This window comes from Amblyomma americanum, chromosome 6 (assembly GCF_052857255.1).
Source record: "Amblyomma americanum isolate KBUSLIRL-KWMA chromosome 6, ASM5285725v1, whole genome shotgun sequence".
NCBI classification, from domain to species: Eukaryota; Metazoa; Arthropoda; class Arachnida; order Ixodida; family Ixodidae; genus Amblyomma; species Amblyomma americanum.
Genome location: NC_135502.1, coordinates 58,249,913 through 58,267,907, shown reverse-complemented (window position 1 = coordinate 58,267,907; position 17,995 = coordinate 58,249,913). Strand labels below are relative to the sequence as shown.

General features: G+C 47.6%; 1 protein-coding gene across 2 annotated transcripts in view; it reads right to left on the bottom strand.

The window, feature by feature from the left end:
* Window positions 1-17,995, bottom strand: part of LOC144093539 (neuronal acetylcholine receptor subunit alpha-10-like) — a 284,484-nt gene that overhangs the window by 153,754 nt on the left and 112,735 nt on the right. The gene's annotated exons all lie outside the window — the stretch shown is intronic.

Below are 17,995 nucleotides of genomic sequence, written 5' to 3'. Positions count from 1 at the left end.
GTCTGAAACATTTTTCGCTTATTTTCAGCAGTTGAAAAAAAAATTGAGTTTGTTGCCGTAGCCCGTGCTCGTTTATTATCTGTAGCTACGTAGTCTAGGAGTCTGTATACGATGGTGCCACTATACTGAAATGCGCCTTCTACTGAAATATATCCAAGCATACTAAATATTTGTGTCACTCCGCTAAAATATATGCTAACAGCAGGTCTTGTGCGCCGCGGTGGACCCGCCATAGGGAACTTTAGACTACGTCATATACTAACGAACTTCAGTTCGTAAAGCGAAGCACCCAGACGAGCAACGGTGCTTAATCGATGACCAAGCGCTCACGAAAGATGATCAAGAGGAATGCAACTGTGTGCTGTGATTGCTTAAGTGCAGTGAAAGTCGCCCACAATGTGTTCCCTCGGCAATCGGCTTGTCAGTCCCCCCGTAGTGAGCGACGTCATACTCTCTACTAGACACGACGCACTTTAACGTCTATAGTCTCATAGCCATCGGATCTGCGGAGGAGCTCCGAAAGATTAGTACAGAACGTTCACTACCGGGCCTTTGACATTGAAATGGTCCGTAGCACGCGGAACCACCCCGATGCGCATGAAGGTTGTCGCCGCTGTTTCTCTCGGCACAAGCACCGCTTTCTTTCACGCGCTTCTGCACTACTGTCGGAGTTCGGTTGCTGGCCCATCGACCGACGTGCATCGAAACGCGATTCCGCCACTAACCACAAATAGCTAGCTATTCCGCCATCCGCTCTTCATTGGTCAGTCGACTGTAATGCTCAGCGCCTGCTTACCAACAACCGCCCCACGTGACTGTGGCGTAGTTTTCAGCTTGGCCGGTCGCTGCTATCCGTGGCGCATGACGCAGTAACGACTCTCACCGCAGGACAAATAAATAAAAAAATAAAGATATGAAAAAGGATGGCTTGAGGAAGCAATATGAAACAAAGAAGTTCCTGAATGAATCAATTTTGCCGCCTGAAGAAGGGCACTCACTGCAACGTGATGGAACGTCTAGCAGACGCATCATACGCAGCGAAAGTCGATCCAACTGGAGAAGTGCTGAAAAGCAGAGACAACAAACACCCGCAACCCGCGCCCGGCGACAGGAGAAGACGAAGCGCTGCCAGTGGCGCAACTTGTGTCTCAATTTCGCCACTACACAGACTTGATTCTGGCCCCTCCCTCCCCCCATGGCAGAACGCTGCGAAGCTTGAAACCACAGCTGCTTGAAACAGAGAGCAGAACAATTTCGGGAGGCGAAGGCGACGACGCGAGAAGAGAACGTGTGCAGCGCGAAGCGGGCAAAGAACACTCGGAAAGGAAGTGCGCTGGGGAAACGAAGGACGGAAGGCAGAGGGAAAAGAAGCGCTAGGGGAGAGATAGGGAGGGGGTGGGGATGCGAGTCCTGCAGAAATTACCGGGTTTCTGTGTACCATCCGGACAGAGAAAACAATAGCCTGGCCGGCAATGAACAAAGCTGTGGCGCCTTGTCTCAGCAGTGGCACGCACTTCGCTCCCTCACTCAATCCTGCAGACTATCGTTTCTTTCATTTTTTTTTCATACCTCGCTTATCAACAGCGGCGGGCGCAACAAGGTTTGCCTTTGTTTCCTCATCCGCCCTTCGCAACGATTGACGAAGGCCGCGTTAGTTTTCGCGACGGAGCGGGAAGGAGCAGGGGAGAAGGAGATAGAGAGGTTCAAAGCAACGAGAAAGGACAGCCAGAGTTAGCGTAGAGTGGCGCGCCGTCGCGAGCGAGCCGTCCAACAAATATAACCGTGGTCGATAAAGTGCGGCCCGACTGGACGTCGCGGGCAGCCCAGGGCGCGAGGCCGGGGTGAGACGGGCATCAAAACACAAAACGAACGTGCTCTTGCCTCTTAGATTAAGTTACACAAGGAAAGAATGAGAAGGAAACAGCGAGCAGAGAAGATAAAGATGCCAGGAGGCGCGTATGAGAACAAGAACAAGAAGCGGGAGGGGCACAACAGGAACAGCAGCCGCGGTGGTAGTTCGGGCTGGAGGACGCCTCTGCTGTACCGGAAGAGAAACAGTGCCACAGTCGAGGGCTTCGAGCGGCGAAGCCTCGGGAGAAAAAAAAAAAAAAACAAGAACAGCAAGGAAGCGAGAGCGAACGAGGAGAAAGCAAAAATTCGTCAGAGAAGGGAAGGGTGGAAGGATCAGGGAGTAAAGGATGAATGCAGACATGCGGCGCGCAGAACAAGCCAGGCGTCGAGGAAGGGAACGGAAAACAACGGCTGCAAGGGTGGGGAGACCCCGAAGGGAGACAAAAGGGTGGCGTGTGCTTGGGCAAATTGAAGCCTCCCCTCCACGCGAACAACCTCCTTCACTTCCTTCCTTGCGATCGGTGGTGCCAACGTATGGCGCGCTGTTCCTTTTTACAACCGGCGTTAGGCGTTCTTTATTGAGCAATGAAAGGAACTCCTCGTCCTCGGGTCTCCCGCGCCGCGAAATCGGGCAGCGCGGTCGGCGAATATGTGGCGACTCCAGGAATTCCGGTGGAAGCCACGCCGCTGCGTGCGTGGCTGGACTCCTTGTATTTGCCTCTGCCTCCCCCTTTCTCCCTTCCTTCCAGGGGGATCGACTGGCGGAGAAGGACGCTTCCTTTTGTCGGCGGGCGGGATGTGCTGCGGCGCTGTTCCTCCCGCCATCAGCATCTTTCCTGCTTTTCCGGTGGCCGCAATTGTTCCTCGGCGCCTCTCGCATGGCCTCCCTCAAATGAGACCGATTCCTCCTCCCCCTCTTTCTCTTATAGGTTGCGTCTGCGTGTATACATTTCTCTCTGTGTGTTCGTCCTGCGCCCGGTGTTTGCCGAACGTGCTCGTAGCGTTGAGCTGACGATCGCTTTCTCGGGCGGCGGCTGTGAGGTCGTAATGAGGCCTTGTCCGGCCCGGTGCCCCGTCGTCGTAGGGCGCGAGCTTTATGGCCGCAGGCGGCTTGGCTCCCGCATTCGGCGTCGGCCAGAGGCCACAGCCCCATAAAGCGGTTGCGCGTCAATGGGCGGACTCGGGCCAGCGCCGCTGCCGGATCTGAGCTATCGCAGGGTAGGCCGAGACACTAAGGTAGGTGCGCGTGCGTGTGAGAGAAAGCATGCGCTTTTGCTGTCTCTGCGCCTTTGTTGACATGACGGCAGGCGTAAAGAGCGCTCATATTTTTCTTTGTTTCTTTAGAAAACCCTTTTTAATTTCAGTCCACAAAATTGAAATCTTTTTTTTTCCCTATGACAAAGATGAGGAGGAGGGGGAAGGGGTGTTGGATCGAGGAACCCACATAAAAGGCATTCTGAAGAAAAAAAAAAATGCTCGCGCAAAAAAACTGTTCGTAATCAACGAAAAATACGTGGCAGCTAGGATGGCACACAATCTCCCCTCTTTTCTTTTTTTTTGCTCCTAAACATAGATCGGCACGCTACCGCTACACGCCATCAGGCTGGCTCAGGACTCAAGACTAAATACCGCGGAAAATTGTGCCCACAAACAAACGAACTCCCCGGCGGTGAGTGGAGAATGTGCATGGTGTGGTCGCCTCGCCCGACGACAGTTTAAAGGCAGAAGCGACTCTTTAAGGTACGACACCTGAAACACTGACTATTATCTCGAGATGAGTACAGACGTGTGTGCGTGGAGATCCGCATTGTGCGCGTTGTTGTTGTTGTTGCTGCGACTGCACGAGGAATGAAGAGGAAAGTACACGAGCCTGCCCACTGGCTCAAGCTGAGCCCCATTCGCTGCCACGTGCAGACTGTAGGAGAGTTGAAAGAGATTGGAGAAGAGAGATTGAAAGAAAGGACGCGCGTCGCAACAACCGCGTCATCTGAAGCGATGACGACGGTTTAGCAACAAACGCCCCCGGTGACAAGGAGCCCCCGCCAGTTGTGCGAGAGCCCCTAGATCCCGGCGACTCCATGCAACTCCTTATATTATTACATCCTCACCTTCTATCGGCATTCTACCACTTCATTTTTTTCCTCCTTCTTTCTCTCAGTGTGGAGCAGCAGGTCAGGGTAACATTTCCGCTGGGTGACTACTCCACTGTTCCTCTCGGCGAATCTTTCTCTTTCATCTCGAACATCGCGTAGATGACCATGATTTTTACAGAGCGATCTGTTCGCGTCCAAACAAAGTGGCAAGACTGCGTGACAGACGGCAAACAAAGGATATGAGCAAGAAAGAAGGAAAGAAACAGCGATACTCGGTCACGCATCCAAAGGGCACACGCACTGCATAGTGGACTATGTATGCATTTATATCTGGCACCGTTAATCGTTCGCGCGCTGTCTATGTTCTCCTCGTGTAAGCTTTCCACAGAATGCGCCCTAGGATTCTGCTTTACGTTTCGCTCCTGTCGAACTTGTAAACTCGTCAGCCAAGAAGTGTGAGAGGAATGTTTATGACACCTCCCCTTCTGCTCCCGATGTGTCATCTTGTCTAAACGGGCATTTTACAACACTCCAAAGAGCCGCTCTGAGCTATACTGGAGAAAATTACTCGCACGTGTCCCAAATCTTCGCCGATGGCTCTTTTTGAAACTGGAATTCCTCCTGTGGTTTCTATGTTGCCCTCTACGGGGCAGACGCACTGCTGTCGCTTGCAACGGACGACGTCCTTCACAATAGCAGAGTTGCACAACATCAAAGAAGCGAACTTAAATATTCTGCGCCGAACAGCTGAAAAGTGAGAGAGAGAGAGAACACTTCGTAATTAGCTATTACGTCTGTCGCTAAGTTTGTTGCTAGCTTGCCGCACAAGGGCCGATAGGGTATATTCACACATTCCAAAGCCGTTGCACACACCATCTCTAGCCTGTTTAGGTAAACTAACCATCAGCCTGCCTGCCTTGAGAGTGCATATCTCCACCACTTAACTAGGCTTAGGCCACTGTCGCGGGACATCACGCTTGCCGCGTGGAATTCAGGCCAATTGTCGCATTCGCGTTTAAAAACCTTGTACCCAGATCTGAAGCTTCGGCTTCCATCCGGCCTACCACGACGTGAAGCAACTTTGTTGTGTCGCTTGTGGCTTTATGTAGCTTTCACCAACCATTACTCGTTCTTAATCGGTATGGCTGACAGCCCTGCATGTGACATCTGCGGGTATGATGAGACTATCGCCCACATTCTTTGTGGATGCCCTGCCTACAGCGCCGAAAGACAGTTTCTCTGCCGTGCAATGGAGCATCTAGACCTGCGCCCACTGACGGAAACGAAGATTCTCGGCCACTGGCCGCGGTGGTCGTCGGCGGTGAAAGCCTTAAAGGCACTCCTCTGCTTTTTGACGATTTCTGGCCTGCACGATAGGCTGTGACTTTACTGAACGCCGTGAGATCTCATAGTTACTTTAATTTCCTGCAACTGTCTTCTCTCCTTCGTCTTTTTCTCCCCTCACCCCTTTCCCCCCGTGCAGGGTAGCAAGCCGGCTATTCTTCTGGTTAACTTCCCTGCCTTTCCTCCTCCTCCTCCTCCTCCTCCTCCTCCTCCTCCTCCTCCTCCTCCTCCTCCTCCTCCTCCTCCTCCTCCTCCTCCTCCTCCTCCTCCTCCTCCTCCTCCACCACCACCACCACCACCACCACCACCACCACCACCACCACCACCACCACCACCCACCACCACTTAACTAGCAGCGCACGTTAAGTACGATTCCAATATATGTGATTCCAAAGGTTACCAGTACACCGCTACTTTATGGGCGATGAAAAGGCAGACGAAGTAGCTCGCAAGGGTATCCAGTACCGGAAGTTGAGAATGACTTTCACAAAATCCGACGCGTCCGGTTTGTAAAAAATAAAAGTAGAATATGCCTAAGAAGAAAGGGATCGGCTCTAGAGCTTGCAACGTCATCATTTTCCCTTCCTTCACTCTACTGACTCACACTTAAACTCTAGACTTCCGCACAAACTTCCTCGCCATATTAAATCCGTCCACCATCGTCTCCAATTGAACGCCGCGTTCACGAACAGCAACCGATACCGGATAGGTTAATCGAACAGTCCGCTTTGTGGCAACTAAGTTCAGATGAAACAGTGCAGCACAATTTGTTGGAAGCGAGCATATTACGAGCATCAAATGGAGTGTCTCGCGCAAGTGCCAGTAAGAGGGAAATGTGCTTTATATCCATTTGCCTGCCCTGCGCAGCAGCGCCATGCCCTGAAATTTTTTTTCGCCTGCGTAGAGGATATTGAACTGAATGACAAATTTTAAACCCTTCTGCGTGCCCCTTGATGTGTATCAGCCGTACACTTAAATTTTTGTCTGCCCGCCTTCAAGACACTGGACTTGCTCGCCAATTTTAAAACTTTGCCGCATCCTTCTCTGTTGGACTTCTACCATAAATGACTGACAGCGTGCGCATTTTAATTTCCTTTTACTTTTCTTAATTTCTGCATCAACCTCTTTAATTAAACCTTTCTTTCCCGAGACATCTTTTAATAATTATAATTGGTTTTTGGGGAAAGGAAATGGCGCAGTATCTGTCTCATATGTCGTTGGACACCTGAACCGCGCCGTAAGGGAAGGAATAAAGGAGGGAGTGAAAGAAGAAAGGAAAGAGAGGTGCCGTAGTGGAGGGCTCCGGAATAATTTCGACCACCTGGGGATCTTTAACGTGCACTGACATCGCACAGCACACGCACAGCACAGCAGCACAGCGCCTTAGCGTTTTTCCTCCATAAAACCTCTTTTACAGCAGATTTTCGTTTCAACGCTGTTTCAGTGCCGTCTAAGATTTCTTTCTTCATTAAAGGGTTTCTTTCTTACACCACTGCTTTACAGTGCAGTGAATTATATGTTAGCTTGCAATCACCGCAGCTTTGTTTCTTTTTTGCCATTCGTGCGAAAGCACTGTTAGGGTTCCAACTACCGGCATATTGCAATTTCACTAACGAGTAAACAAATATGAGCAAAGAGGAGCAGATGGCATGGTTCACAGGCTCAACTACCTTATCTATAATACTTGTGCGCTGAACATCCCGCGGAAGACACTAACGGCGCTACGTAACGTATGCAGGGCGGTTTTTAATACAATGGCGAAATGGGCGCGTCTGTGATACACAGTAAGTACCAACGCTAGAAGCGCACTCTCGTGCTTCGTCATTCCGCCTGCGTATTCTGCGCTGTTTGTGACAATATAAACAGGAGTTCAATGAAGCACGTTGTGTGGAGAACTTTTTTAATGGGCTTCTTGAAACGGAAACTATGCTAAGTAGCAAAATATAAGAAGGGGCATTTCAGGCTGGTGAGTAGTCCAGCCCATCTCTCTACCAAATGCGCAGCCTCCGGCGACGCAAGAACATTTCTTCCCGCAGATACGCATATGAAGGCACTTTCATGACAATATTAAAAAAAAAATGCGCGGTGGGCGTTTTCCAGGCATGCAGCTGGGTTGTACTCAACAGGAGACCAGGTTTCGTTTGGAGCGTTATAGCACGCCAATATACAGCTCTATGTCAGTGAATACATCAAGGCCGAGTTCAGGTGGCGCTCTTTTTAGTCCTGGCCTGCGAGTTTTTGTTATTATGCGGAATAATGTGTACCATACGTAATAATTTGAACCTGCGCAATGTATATAATACGTAATATGCACCAATTAATATGCCGGAAAAGTTTCCAGAAAGACGGCGTCAAATGATGTTCACTGGGAGTCTCTGGTTTTATGGCATTGAAATTTCTTTTTTGGTTTCGCTAAATCTTTTGGTGGGTCAATTTAAACAATGAGTATTTTCTTCGCCTTGCCCCTCTACTGCAATCGTTTTTTCAAGAACTACAAACTACTAGCGATCCTTAGTGTTCTCTGTTAACTTTTACAGAAATCAATAATCACCCGTTCTGTTCTTCGCTTTTGAGTTGCTAAAGTGCTGGCCCTCTGCTCCGAATACAAACTTGTGCTGAATTAAAGGGACATTCCTACACTTCCCTGCTCGGCCAAATATCCTATTGTCGCACACAGTCACATCACATTGCATTTATATATCATATGCATCACATTTATTTCCTCTAGTTAGTAATTCACTGATTCGCCGGTCCATTTACTTAAACCCTCACTCAATGCTTCACTTAATTCAAAAGTGCAGTTAACGAGCTAAGTCGGATGCTTGTCGGAACCCCGCAAAGGATCATAACATGTCGGAGCCCTGTGCATCTTTAATCGTTCTCGCTACTCAAGAGAAAAGGTCTTTCCATTTAATGCGCGCAACAGGAAGCGAGCGGAGATGAAACAAACATAGTTGAAGCACTTCTCGCGCTTTCTTTGTCTCGCGCGCGCAAGAAAATGTATCGCTCTCGTCTTAAGCGGTCGCATAATCTGCATCTTCTCGATGCATTAAAGCTGGCGCTTCTCTGCAGCTGCTCCGCTCTCACAGTCTCAAAACTCTTCGCAGGTGCAGTCCGAGACAAAAGAAGAGAAAGAAGAAAGGATGAAAGAAAGGAGCCAAGGAAGAAGCATAATAAAGAGAAACTGAAACCATTGGGGGCAGCAGTTCCGTTTATACTCGCTGTTCAATAAGAAAAAAAAAAAAACTTTTTTTTCCTTCGGAGCGCGCCAAAGTTCGTAGCAGACTCCAGTGAAGCGGAAATGGGATGCCGGCATAATTAAGTGATTAAAACAAGATTTACCGTGATTAAGTTTGATAATGTTGTTTAGGAATGCCTGGAAAGTGCTCTCTTTGCGTACGAAAAACAAACAAAACACAAAACAAAAACGTGGCCGTGAGCACAATTGTTCATCGGAAGAATCGCATCAGCTGCGCCTGTCGTGGTTTTCGGAAAGCAAAAACATCGTTTCGAGCTGCTCTCGCGCGAGGTGAAGGCTAATAACAACACGTGCTAAATTCCACGCAACGCGGAACAAAAACAGTGCATTTGTCGCCTCAAAATTGACTCAAAGGCTGGAAAGAACGTGTAGTCAGGTTGTCCGAAATTAACTGATGATCTTAACAGTGATACCAGCTCGGAAGCCACCAGGGCAAGTCACGCAATGTAGAAACGATTCTCTCAATTTGCTGTGCAACAGCTACCACATCTCAGATAAGCGACGCAAAATTGTTTGCTTAAGGAACTTATTCAATAACTTTTTTGACCTACTACGAATGTTTAGGAAGGTTGACGGCAGTTGAAAATCTGAGATAGAGATGATGAGCACTGAGCTGCACGATCCGACGTCTTGTGTACTATAGGCATATAAAACATAAAACTTTTTTTATGATGTTTAGTGTACTTAACCTTGTCTTTTAATCCATATTTTGGAATTCGTAGCAGACAATCTTTGCTGTACTGGAACGGCTTCAACGCGAGAGCGTTAAGGCTCACGTTCTCCAGAAAATCCGGCGTCGCCGGTGGCGTTGTGACCGGAAAAAGAAGTAGCCGTTTGACGCCTGGGTCGGGTGACCTTGTGACGTCATCACAGCCTGCCCACCGGATTGCGAGCAAACTGCCCATCGTGGCCGGTGGCATTTAATTTAATGATTGGTCGTGAGAGGTTGCTCGGGGAGGGCAATCCGGGTCTCACAGCCCTCGCCGGTGGCCACGCTCTAAACAGCTACCTGTAGGGTGCCAGGGCAGTGGCTCATCAGTTAACCACCGCACCGCTATAGCACCACTGCACCAGGAGTGGTGCGCGGATTCCCAGCGATCTAGGAATGTGAAGCAGAGAATGACCAATGCCGCGTATAGGAGCATCTAGGCAGAACCGAGGAGAAAGAGATACGTAAAATCGACCGCAGGCCGCTGCAGAGACGCTCTCGCGCCATACTCTTAAGTGAGTCCAAGTTTTTTGCAACCCGCCAACCTTTCGACGGCATGTAGCATAGCATAAACGGCAGCGAGAAAAAAAAATAAAGTTGTGCACGCGTGCCTTCTTCGTTTTAAAAAGTGACTTCACCGCCAAGAGAAAGCGGAAGGCGTGTGGTGTCGCTGGCGTCGCATACCTCTCCCATCAGAAATTCTATATTGGTTCAGGCTTATAAGGATGTGGGTACTATATAGCCACAGACCCTGAGGTTTTCTTCAGAGCCACAATTTCTGCGGGCGCCTTACACGACGCCTCTCTCGCCTGAAGAGCATGCACACGCACACACACTCGTGCATTCCGCTCGCTGTCCGGGGCTTACTCTCCAAGTTCCGCGAGCGCCCATATAGTGCGCAGTAGGGTTCAGCCACGAATATTACTGGCCCCAGAAAAGCAGGCACTTCGCCACAGGGCAACTCTTTTTTTTTTTCATTCTGCAGCGGCAATATGCTCAGGATCAAGACGCAGTTTGAAGCGTGAAAAAGGAGGCTTCCCGCGAGATGCGCATACCCGGGGAAATGCGGCTTACGAGAGTAGAGGAGACTTTACTGTACTCGTTCCAAGGGAAAAAATTTGTCGCAGCTGTCGTTGTTTTCGCTGCCTTGGAGAGGATACGCTCAAGACTGAGAGTGGTAAGAAAGAAAAGTATACACGTACACACTCACAAAAAAACAAAAAAACAACACTACACTAGGAAAGAAAGAAGGAAGAAGATAACGCAAGAGTAAACCGATTATAAGTTGAGGATGTATGCGGCCGGGTGCATTCGATCCGCGCGGTTTATGAAGCCGAGGCTGCAGGGGAAGCCAGCGCTGGCTGTGATTTATTGCGAGAACCGGGAACAGGATTGCCGCCATCTCAGCTTTCGAGACGAGCGGGCCGCGCGCGCGTCTCAGCGCATTTCATTCGGTGGGCCGGACGAAGGAGAAAAATCGAGCGACCTCGTACGTAAGCTGGGAGCCGCTGCGAAAAGCCGAAAAGGCTGAGAGGCTGCCTTCGTGACACTGTGTCGCGAGAGAGACGTCATACTTTGGTTCCGCAGCAGCGAGTGGTAAAATACACGCGCATTGCGCTCGCACAGAGGCCTATCTTCGGAGTGACTCTGGAGAGACTCGAGTCACAAGGCCCCTTCGAAAGACTTGGGAAAGGAATAGAACTCGTCGGCGAATCAATGAAACGGAATGCAAGAGGTGAGGTAAATTTTATGAGTAGTATATTTGTTGTTTAAAAAAAATAAAGGACTTACTTGACATTCGGCACTGGTACTGTGCATTTATTCATATTAGCCCCCCATGCTTCGCGCTGTTTTGTTATGGGGAGCAAGATACATATTTGGGGGAAGAAACGTGAGTATGCCAGAAAAAAAAAGTATCAAGAGAAGGCCGCGACATCTGGTGCCTGGTTCAAGCACGACATTATCATTTTGACGTGTATATCACCGCTCTCGCTGAGGTCGCCCGACAGATGGCGACAGAATGTCATGACTAAAAGTTAGCGTTAAAGTTGACTTGAAGGGTCACTGCGTACAAGATCTTTTTTTTTCTTTGCGCGCGTTTACAAGCAAAACCATGTATAATGGACAAGACTCGTCATCATCCTTAACATGACCTTTTATTAAATTGCTAAAGTGACATTCATAGGAAAAAAGGGGAGACGAATGAGCAGAAGCGCTAGGACTACATTTCTGAAATATCATATACCAACTAGCCCGTCAGAAAATATTACATCATTAACATTGCCACCATTATTACTGCCGTCATCAACACCAAAATTTTTATTATCCTCACAACCAAGTCAAGTCTGGGGCAGTCTTGCAGCCCAAAGGCCTCTTCGAATGAGAATCCGGTTCTGCCTGTTTTGTATTAGCCGCTGCCAGCCGATAAGTGTGGTTCAGTGGCCTGGCATGGCCATGAACAAGGCTCTGCGCATTACTGTTTCGACAATTTCCTGTCCCGGTAATTTCCTGACCTCGTCACTTAATCTTACTCTATGTCATCTTCGACTACTCTTCCCTTCAGTCCCTCTTGTATACACTGCTAATCTCCCCTGCTAATCTCCCCTGCCCATCGCGTTCGCTGTCCATGTCTATTTCTTCGTCCTAGTTCCGGCGGTAGAAATGAAGCTGTATCATTAAGATAGAAACGATATGTGTGGTTCAGAGGTCCAGCATGAAAATGAACTGGGCTCTGCGCACTTCTGTTTCGGCAATTTCCGGTCGAGGCTCTGCTCCTGGTTCCGCCTTTTAGCAATCGCTTAATCTCAGTATTCTTTTCTCTCAGTGTCTGCCGATTTATCACGGCTGTGGCTGCAAAGCCTATGCAAAAAATTTGTCTTATTATATTCGGACAAGAGTGGTGCTGCATCTGTTCATACAATGGCGGAGATCGGGAAATAGGGGAATTCGGAAGGGAGAGTAATTTGGTACCCTAAAACTGGTGTAGGAAAACGAGGTCACACGGGCATGCTGCGGGTCGCTGTTGTATAAAGAAAGATATTGCAGTAGAACGCGTTCTGGGGCAAGTTGGTGAATATCTTGAGTAGAGGAAAGACCGCACACAAAGAATAACACAAGACAAGAAAAAAAACCTCGCTTTTTCGTAGTTCATTTTTCAAGAACGACAGCTTCGCATTAAGTTGCCTGACAGTGAATTTAATGTTCGCGACAGAACGCTAGAGTGCTCCCCAACAGGTTAAACTCACTGCACCTTCTTTAAAAAGGTCGCACGCGTTAATTAACATTCAGCATGCCTAAGTCGGGCTTGACAGAAATCTTGCTGTAAATGCTGCCTGCGGTTCACGAAGTGCATTCATACAGGTATTAAAGGATTGCTTCGGAATATCGTTAGGCTTCGCCAGAATCGATTGCTATGCGTGCACTAGTTTCAGCATTCACGTTTTCAGCATTGTGAGTGTGAAAGCACATAAGGCTGAAAGCAGCCTTATGAAATCATGGTTTTGAAGATCCGTAGACAAAACGTTGCACAGCTTCTCATGCTTGTGCAAACTGCCAAAACGCGACATCACGCAAGGAAACAGAAAGAGAGGTACGAATTTTTTCTTTATTTGCATGTGTGCCACAAAGCATAGGTTTAGAAAAGGGGATGAAAGTGTGGAAAAAAGAAGGAGTGTAGACGAGTTCTGTTAAGAAAGGTCGTAAATCGATTACAAATATTTACTTAGTCTCTTGAAACGTTTGTAAAGTAACTTCAGTGATATATTCAGGGAACTATATATAAATAATACGCTTACTCGTAACTAGCGGACTCTGGTGTTCTTGAGCCGTATGGATCCGCCTTTGTTTGTGTGGATAGAAGTTGTGCGCCGGCAAAGTAAACTTTCTGAGACTAGGAGCCCTTCCGCTCATGTATGCATGACAGCTTTTTTCAAGAGCTGTACCGCTGGTTTCACCTCACAAAAGTCCTCGCTTAGCGCAATGTATTTTGAACCCTAACTTTCATCATCCAGACACGGTGCAGCTGATAGTTTTTTCTACCGAAGAAAAAAATAAGAACAAAACTGTGTTTAAGGTAAGTTTCTGGCCGTCACATAATACTAAGTCATTTACGCCTTGCTGCTGACGCTTGGCCTAGAGCAGAGTTCTTTGTAAAGTGAAGAAAGTTTGGCTCATCAGCAACCAGCCTAGCTACGTCTGTTACTGACAACGGCCTCTCCAACTGATCTCCGCAAACTTTGCAATCTCATCTACTTCCCTGACTCTCGGCCGGCTCCTGCTACGCTCACCTTCTTCTGCGGTCCATTCCATTGCTATAAGGGGCCGTCACTTATCTGCTACCCACCATACACGCCTTAGCCGTGTCCATTTGGTCTTCTTCGTTTCTGCTGGGATATCATTAACTTGTGTTTGTTTCCAACCTGTCTATTAAGGTTAAGTCTATTATTTTCCTTTCTATAGTTCGCTTTGTTGCCCGTAATTTAATTTTAAGCATTTTCGCTAGTCTCCAAGCTTCTGCCGCGAAGGTTGGTCGTGGAGGGGTATATTGAGCTTCGTTTGTCCTTTTATTTTCTCGCTGTATAATTCAATATGCGCAAAATCGAACGCTTTAAATCCACTAACAACAGGGAAGTAAAATAGGCGACTTGGATAAAGGCGACCTTCGCGCCGAAAGAAATAAAAGAAAAGAAATAGAAGGAAAGAAAGGAGGATAGAAACCAGAGTATTGGGCGTATGATGCCTGAAGGGAATTGAAGCTGAAGCTTGCTAAAGAAGAGAGCCAACTGATGTGAAATTGCCCTAAAAGAAGCTACATGACAGGACCGCTTAAAACGAGATCACCAGCCTTCTCCTTTACATTTATTTTTACTAGGAAACATTCTTTATGTTGCAACTCTTAAGGCTTATGCTAACAACATCCACCTTCCAAAAGAGAAACGCACCCCGCAACTGTTTTAAATCTGGTTGTTTATACCTTTCGGGCGGCACTGATCCGTGCTGCAAAAATATTCCATTTTTCTTGAGACCTTTCAGAAAGACGGCGCAATAATTTTCTTTTGCCTCAGCGCCGTTCTGTCTGTAATGCAATGTTCGCTTACTTCCTTCACAATCGTTAGGACGCCCATCGTACATATGAAATTATTATTTTGTTACGTCTTGGAATCGCCGGCTTTCGCGCTGATACTTTTACTTGCTTTTACAGGTCGTAATGCTCTGTAGACGCAGACAGAAAGGAGAATATATTCTGCGCACTTTGTTTTAACTACGGATTATTTTTCTATTTATTTATTTGGAACATTCTTTCAGACACAATTCGGTCTTGAATAACAGGACAAAAAGCAGAGGCTCTCTCTTTGACGAGGGGCCTGTCACCCATACACTGGCTAGCCAGTACAAATGAGGAAATACATTACTATACAGATGCTAATAAAAATAAACATCTGAAGAGCGCCATGAAGCAAGCCGTGAACAGAGGAAAAATGGATGGCTTTGGTTTATGGCTTATGGAGTGCTTAACGTCACAAAGCGACTCAGGCTATCAGGGACACCGTAGTGAAGGTCTCTGGGTAATTTCGACCACCTGGGGTTCTTTAACGTGCACTGACATCGCACATTACATGGGCCTCCAGCATTTCGCCTCCATCGAAATGCGACCGGTGCTGCCGCGATCGAACCCGCGTCTTTCGGGTCAGCAGCAGGGCACCATAAGCACTGAACTACCGCTGCGGATTAGTGCCATGATCAGACGCACTTCTCCTTCTGATCCTACCTTAATTTTCCACCACCTTTTAAAAAAAATGTGTAGATAGTGGAACAGATATAATGGTAGTGCCCGAAAAGTGGGCAATTTTCCGCCTGTAGGCCCTCTGCTTTTTTTGTTTAACACAATTTATACAAGTGCCACTAACCAACGGCGCCGCGTTTGCTTACCGTAACTTGCTTTGGAGGGCTAGTTACAAAGAAGCTCGAGGAGGCTGAGAATTAAAAAGATAAACAAGTTAACAAAAGGGGAACAGGTACAGGAAAGCAGGCAATGGGAAGGTAGAACAAAAACAAAACCCGAAGGAAAAACGGAACTTGAGATGTCGCTCCGCGCAGCGAACTGAAAGAACGCACTTATTTCTCGCGGACGCATCCATTCCTAAATAAGGGACGCGAGTTCGAGAGGCAAGATAAAAGAAAAAAAAAATAGGGGGGCCCGGAGCGGAGAGACGAGCTGACTTGCTTTGATTCGGCCGGTAACCAAAGGCGAGCACCCTTCGGGACCCCGAAATAAACCAGCACAACGCAAGCAGCACCGCGCCATCAGATCAGGCTCGAAGAATAACGCACCCCACTCGCATTTCACTCCGGAGGGGAAAAACGCACTGGAAAGCCAATTGGAGCGAAACGCCAAACAGCGCCTGGCGGTGACATCTCCTTTCGCGGCGGCGGCGGCATGGCGCAAAAGCAAAGCCTTCGGGAAGAACGGTCAAGGATTTCGAACGGGAAGCACCGAAATAGTTCCCGCAGCGTTTCGAGGCGGACGCAAAGGAGACTCGAGGAGCGAGCGAGCGAACGGCTTCAAAGCTCCCTGCCTGCCGCTGCTTCTCTCGGGGCAGTGGGTATAGGACACGTGATTTTAGTGGTGCAGTGTAAGCAGGCAGCCGAGTTGGCCGAGTGGCTTACGGATTGGAGGAGGGAACACTTGAGACGCTTAGCGACGGATGGCGCGCGGTTTCTGACGGGCGCAGTAAGCAAATTAAGTGTAGTGAATCTTGAATTTGTTTCTATAGCCGAGCCTTTGAGATTTCGCAATTATCTGAATTCGATAAGGCTCCGGAGGAACACTGTTCAGGTTCCGACGTTAGTAACTAGTTCTTGTCTGGGACGAGTCATTTTTATCTGATTTTTTGTTTAGCCACCTAGTTTTCATGTTTACAGCTTTTTATCACTGTAAATAGAGTCGCCGGCGGTGATTGTGCGGGCACTAACCTACACCTTCATTAAACACTGCAAAAGAAAAAGGACGCGGGAGTTTTTTTTTTTTGGAAGGGGGCGCAATATTTTTATTGCAGCGTGTATGGCTTTTAACGCAATCTGTTGGGCGAGTCAGTTCGGGACTAGTATAGCTACAGCACACAAGACGCAGAGAAGCAAAGAAGACATACACAGTGCATTTGTTGTTGTTCTGACTTCCTCTGATTTCACTGCTTTGTCTCTCTCTGTCGGTTGTGTTTTAGATGGGGCTATAGATGTAGCTGTATGTCAAGAAACAAACACTCGCCAAGGTGAAAAAAAAAAAAAAACTTAAAACTTTGACGTTTTGGCAGAGCTACGAGTGCCTTTTTCACATTGAGGCGGAAACAGATGGACCGTCGCTAAGCCGTTGCTTATCAACTGCCATCCTAATTTTCCTCTCCAGACAGGTTTCCGTCGAACCCTGCACTGTATAGCCACAGTTATAATCTTACTGTTCGTCGTAACCTAACCTGATACACTAGCAAATACTGTAGCCCAGCTTGAGGTACGAGTGCGTACAAGATCTCCAACAGAGTATTGATAAGTTTTTAAAGATTGAACAGCGCATTTTTTATCAGTCTAGGACTTACGGTTCCCTCAGTGGCGGCACGTAATAGCAGCTCCATGCAGGAACTTTTGAAGAGCGTTAAAGTTTGGTCGCTTCTTTCAGCGTTATGCTCTCTTGTCCGTCGTATTCAGTGGTAGCATGTAGTAACGCTCGGCAAATAATGGCTCCGCGAGTGATCGAAGTTCCCCCGAGAAAGTCGCTTCATCTCATTTTACAAAGTTTTCTGTGCTGCATTGAAATTATAGGTCTCCGTTTAACCGGTGACCCCATTCCCTGGTTTTATCAATGGGACGCAAGATATTCTCATTTACAACTACACCTTCGTACACGTTTAAGTCACTTGGCAGTTCGTTTAAAGCTCATTCGAAGGTTACAAGCACGAGCAACGTTATAAGCAATGCGAAGCAACGATGAAAAATTAAAAAAAGTAATTTTCCCGGTAAAAATTGACTCTCTGGCTCTTTCTGGCTGCGTTGACGTTTGTCCGGTAGCAATAGACGCGTTTATGGCTGAGATATTCAAATTTAAAATAATCCCGCTATCCGCTTCAAACTCAAGGCGCCTACGCCGAAAAGAACTCAGTGATCCCAGCTTTGAAGTGAACAGGCGTATGGCGTAGCCTCTGCACAGCTCCACAGACGGATAAATTAACGTGGTTAACGCACTGGTACCAACGTCAGCAAACAGAAGTGAGATATTCCAAAGGCGATGAAGTGCACGAGGGTAGAAAAACATTTCCTGTAGAACAAAGTCCACCTTCCTTGGACATTATACTTTAATTGTGAGACAACTGTGGAATATTGTAAAATACTGCAATGAGCACACTGATAGTAACTGTCTAATTTTCCTATGCTGTTACTCGGCTTTTTCTCCCTTCACCTGAAGCATGTGCGTACGATGTGTACGTTGTTTGGAATAAAAATATTGTGTTGTATTGTAAATTTTCTCCTGCGCTCTCGTCGAGTAATCAATACTGCTTTAGAAAACCAATGGAGTGCGTTTTTGACAATAAATTCCAGATAACTACAAGCGCCCCGAGGAGGGATCTGCGGATATACTAATTGCTATGGTGCAATCTTACGATATGCGAAAAAAATTACGTTCATAAACAAATTCCAGTTGAAATAATGTGACTGTCCAGAACTTTTGAGTATGATTCACAAGCTATTTTG